This window comes from Arvicola amphibius, chromosome 2, assembly GCF_903992535.2.
Source record: "Arvicola amphibius chromosome 2, mArvAmp1.2, whole genome shotgun sequence".
In the NCBI taxonomy this organism is placed as follows: Eukaryota; Metazoa; Chordata; class Mammalia; order Rodentia; family Cricetidae; genus Arvicola; species Arvicola amphibius.
In genome coordinates, this window is record NC_052048.2 from 80,265,261 (window position 1) to 80,271,016 (window position 5,756).

The 5,756-nt window shown below is 37.5% G+C and overlaps 1 pseudogene; it reads left to right on the top strand.

The window, feature by feature from the left end:
- The first annotated feature begins 2,738 nt into the window (after positions 1–2,738).
- Positions 2,739–5,431, top strand: LOC119807260 (annotated as a pseudogene).
- Positions 5,432–5,756: the final 325 nt, after the last annotated feature.

Consider the following 5,756-nt stretch of genomic DNA (forward strand, 5'->3'; position numbering starts at 1 on the left):
ATCTTCAGAATATGACATTTAAATGTTTTAAGAAATTAGGACTTTTCATGACAATGAAACACATCTGCACCTGGCAGTACAAGTTACTTCAAGAAGAAGATGGGCACTAAAGAGGCTCCTTATGAAGTTTGTTAGTCAATTGGGCAAGAAACTGCTCTTGTGTGGCCACATAAATAGACATGCAGGATCTGCAGAGAAATGACTGCTGAACTTGCCTAAAGGTAAGATGATTCTTTGGGGTTGCTGCTACATTAAAGCATCTGCCCGACCTTCTGCAGGACACAGAAGAATGTTACTGGTAAACTGACAATATAAGCAGAAGTATCTTTAAGATTTCCTGCTTCATGAAAAAGTCTTCTGGGTACTATGGGCCTGTAGGCCGAAGATGCCCCAACAATACAGAAGAACCTTGGGTGACTATCCAGGCAGTGAGATGTCCCTTCAATTCTATGGTTTTAGAAATTACTTACATTGCACCTCCTGTTTACTTAGACAATGTCATAACCTTTTGGAGTCTTTGATGGAGTTGAAGAATTTATACCTATAGTTTTCCTTAGTTATGATAAAAGATAAAGTAGATATAAATATTGTAACTATAAAAAAGAGTAAAACTCTTGTAAATATAAAGTGTATAATTTATGGTTTCATATTCATGAAGAGGTTTTAGAGTGGGCTTACCCACTATCTTCTGCATTATTTCTATACATGCATTAATTTCTGTATGTGGAATACAGTAGTGAAATTGAAAATACAATTGGGTACACTTTTTCTCACAAGAACCTGATTCAAGGTAATTACTTTCTATTTTTCTTTCACAAAGCCAATTTTAAAGTTCTGAATTATATTAATTTGATAAAATAATGACACTGGTAACCAGGCCAAATAACTAGCATAAACACCAAGGTAAGACTGTTGGGATGTGGGATTCCTCTCTGTACTCTGTGAATACCATTTTTTAATAAAGAAATTGGGTTGGCCTGATAGGATAGAACAGAGATAGGCAGGGAAAACTAAATGAATGCTGGGAGAAGGAAGGTGGATCAGTGGAGAAGCCACGGAAGACCACCAGAGACAGACATGCTAAAACCGTGTCGGTAGGCTATCAGCCTTACAGTAAAATATAAAGTAATAGAGATGGGTTAATTCTATATGTAAAAGCTATCTATCAATATGCTTAAGTAAATGGCCAAGAGTCAATTAATTAATATAGTTTCTGTGTTGTTATTTTGGGAGTCCGGGGATCCAGAAAACAAACAAGCGGCCTCCTTACTACATTGCTGATTGAAATTATAAAAACTGTCTGTGTGTTGATGATGTGTGATAACATTGAGGACTTTGATCTGCACTGCATGGGAAAGAATCTCTTTTATAACAGAAATTCCAAAACAGGATCACTATATGGTCATCGGTGACAAGTTCATGTTTGTCACAATGTGCTGAAAATAGTGTTTGTTTAGTGTGGCATGTTCTCTCTTTTTAGAAGCTCCTGGCTCCACTTCTGCAGATTTGAGTATGTAGCCTGTAGTAACTACATGAAAGCAAAATGGTACCATGGCCAGGAAGAGGGTGGTGGTAGGGAAGAATGGAGAGGGGACAAGTAATAGAAGGGTAACATCTGATCAGGGAGAGCAGGAAAGGGGGCTCCTTAGGGAAGAGGAGGGACGCAAATCCAGAGAAGGTGGGAGTAGGTATAGGGGAATAGCAGAATACAATTGAACCAATAAGAGGAATAGAAAAGCAGGTGGGGAAGCTCCTTAGGGAAGGGGAAGGGGGATAAATACAGAAGAAAAATGTACGTAGGTAAAATAACAATATGAATGGCTGAAGAAGACAAAAGGATTCACATTGTTAACACTTTATCTCCTCTCTGCCCTAAAAAAAATAAAAGAAAAATAGTGTTTGTCTCGGTAGCTGGGAGTTAGTTAGCTGGGAGTTAGAACCTGAAGTCAAGTTCACAAAAGGTTTAAATGAGATTGGAAGTAAACAGAGGGACATGTAGGACCATTTATGAGCATAATGGTTATACAATTCACAGGGCATGGAAAGTGCACTAATGGTCTCCACTTGTAGCTACGTATTCAGTTCCAGACCTAAGGGATGTAAGATTTCATAAAAAAAGAAATATAAAAACAGATAAATTGAGATAGACATTTTAATGAATAAATAGTGGAGTTATCATGCGTTTATTACTGTGATTCCATTAGAATTATGAGTCTAAACCTGGATAGTTACAAAACAGAGCTTATTAAAGTTATGGACTACGAAACTAACCCACCAGAATTTTTGGATTTCTTTTGTGATTCTTTTCCAGATCAGCATAATATTTGTTCAGTTGTACAAGTGTGATTAATATTGTGTTTATCAGTACTGTTTTAGGTGTTAAGTGTAAAACAGAGCAATATAAATCAATGGGATTGAATTTCTAAGACATGAAGTTCAGATGTAACACAGGCAGATAAAATGTGCATTCTGTATAAGATGTGGCTGAGAATGCATTTATTATGCACAATATGCTATGTATATAGACATTACATGGAGGCCATATAGAAATATAGGCCATGTCTACTCTGGAACAACAAAAGTAAAGTGACAGATAAATCAAGAATGGGCAGGTAAAAAAAAATGATGATATAGACATATTGACTGGTGAGTAACAAGTTTGATATATACTTTATTATTTTTCTAGGTATATGAAATATGCTTCCACTATGCTTTTAGGATGATTACATTTCCTACTTATGTCATCATTAAACAATGTCCTTTATTTCCAAGTTGGACTTGGAGTTCTCGCCAATATGTTCCTCCTTATTTTCTACACTTTCATAATCCTAAGTCACAGACCTAAGCCCATGGACTTGATCTCTTGTCAGCTGACCTTCATCCACATAGTAATGCTCCTCACTGGAGGGGTTGCTTCGAATACAGACATATTTGGCTCACTGAACATTGAGAATGATGTCATATGCAAGACAATGTTTTACATAAGCAGGGTGATGAGAGGCCTCTCCATCTGCATCACCTGCCTCCTGAGTGTGTTCCAGGCTGTCACTATCAGTCCCAGTACCTCTTTCTTGGCAAACTTTAAACTTAAGCTAAAGAAGTACATAATCTATGCTTTCGTCTATATTTGGTCTCTCAATTTGTCATTCAATAGCAACCTGATCATCTATGTCGGTGGTTTTACCAATGTGAGTGAGACCAGTCAGATGAAGGTCACTAAATCCTGTTCACTCTTCCCTATGAGCTACATCATCAAGGGATTGATTTTAACAGTGGCAACTTCCAGAGACATATTTCTCATAGGAGTTATGCTGACTACAAGTGCATACATGGTAATAATCTTGTTCAGACATCAGAGGCAATGCAAGCATCTTTACAGCTTCAGCCACCCCAGAGCATCTCCTGAGAAAAGGGCCACTCAGACAATCTTGCTGCTGGTGACTTTCTTTGTGCTCATGTACTGGATGGACTTCATGATCTCTTCCAGTGCAGTCCTGTTATGGATGTACGACCCAGTTTTACTGGGTCTTCAGAAGTTTGTGATGAATGTCTATCCCACAATTACTCCTTTTATACAAATCAGTTCTGATAACAGAATAATCAATATTCTGAAAAACTTTCAGTCAAAATACCACATGATTTTGTAAAAAAAATTGTAATTTTTCTTTAAAATGTACTTATTTTAATGTATATGGAGAGTGTTATGCCAGCTTATGTGCATGTGTGCATTCCTGATGACCAGGAAAACCAAAAGGGGTCACTGAATTTCCTGGAACTGGAGGTGTAGATGATTGTTAGGAGTAAAGTTAGGGCAGCCCCAATATTTTTTTTCTAAAAAAACAGACTTTTCTTTAACTGTTTAATAGTCTAAGTAGCAAATCAATATCCTTCATATATTTAAATATAATTTTTTGATATAACACATACACATTCTTGTGACATTTCTGCTGCCAAGTGGATTAGTCCTTTAAGTCTTTTGTACACTGTAAGTCTTTTTTGTACTGGAATTTTCTTACTCTCTCCTTTTTATTTTATATCATAAATGCTCCCTTGGTGCTGAAGCTTTTTAAAGGAAGCTCCTTGCTGATACCGACTTTTTTTTTCGTGACAGGGTTTCTCTGTAGCTTTGAATCCTGTCCTAGAAGTAGCTCATGTAGACCAGGCAGGCCTTGAACTCACTGAGATTCAGCTACCTCTGCCTCCAAAGTGCTGGGTTTATTTTTTTATTTTTTTATGTTATTATTTTATGTTTATTTAACAAACACATTTATATGCAAATGTTAAACAATATATATGTTCTATTTAACAAAATAAGAAATATTTGTAGACTCTAATTTTAACAGTAAATGAACTTAAAAGCTTCTGAGTAGTCATCACAGATTTTGGTCCTTAGAGTCTACAGCAAATTGTGTCTGTGCTGTGTTTAGAAGATGTGGGAGCCATGTGTGACTCAGTTTCCATCTGGAGTCAATTCTGATTTAAAATGTCATTTAAGTTCAAGCTTACCTGTTCTGCTTGCTCCAGTATCTTGGAGGGCTGTGAGAAAGTTCTGTTTATGCTGACAGGAAAGAGCATTTTGTTCATGAGAAAAGAACACTTTATCTACTAGAAAGAATAGCACTGATGCCAAACCTTAGGGCATATTCTGATAGAAGAAGGTACTTGCTCAAGGACAAGAATGGTCTTGTGGTTAGATACTGACTGACTGATGTGCTTTGTTCTTCTTATGATTAATCTAAAAAAAATACGAGCCACATGGCTAACTTAGACAGGAATAATGGGCTAATATAAGTTATGAGAGTTAATAAGAAGCCTGAACTAATGGGTCAATCAGTTTATAACTAATGTAGACCTCTGTGTGACTTCGTTGGGACTTAATGATTGTGGAAACCAGGCAGAACAGAGACTCAGTCAACAAATGGTTCCAATGTGTGGACAACTGCATCCACATAAAGCCTGAAGATCTTGGGAAGTAATTTTAGACAGAAAAGAATAGCGTAAAGCATGGCTTATTGATAGCATTTTCTCTTGTGGGCTCTGTTTGCTAGAAGCAAATGTGTCTCATTTAAGAGAGGCTTCCTGACTCAGCTTTAGCTGCAAAACCTTGCAGCTCTTTTAAAAGGTCCTGCCATGAAACACTTAAATGGTGTTGATGAAAAGCTGACCACATGCTTTTTGGTTTTCAGCCAAAGCAGCAAAAAAGCCATGCTGTTTTAAAATGCAGGCTTTCTGGGTCATCCTGCCACTCAAACTCTGGCTCTTTCAGGTAGGAGGTCCAGTTACAGAGCATTTGAGCGTGGTTTATGGCACACTGTTGCAACTTGCTTGCAGGCAGGACCTTAAGATGCCACAGAGTGGTAGCAATAAATATGGCTCAGACTGGTACCTCTGCCATGAGTCTAGAATCTCGCCGTCAAAGCCATGGCTTTAATCCTAGGTATATTGCCTAGCAAATTAAAGACTCATTCAAAAATGAAGAAAAACTATAAAGGTTTTACCGTGTGTTAAAAATATATGCAGGCTTGGGAGAGAAAAGAAAAAGGTTAAAGTCCTTAAAATAAAAAAGAGAGAGAGTAGTTGGGTATGGTGGCACACACCTTTAATCCCAACACTTGGGAGACAGAGGCTGGCAGACCTCTGTTAGTTCAAGGTGTAGTGGCACACGCCTTTAATCCCAATGCTTGGGAGACAGAGGCAGGCAGATCTCTGTGAGTTTAAGAACAAAGATACACAAAGAACCTGTCTCAAAAGCTAAA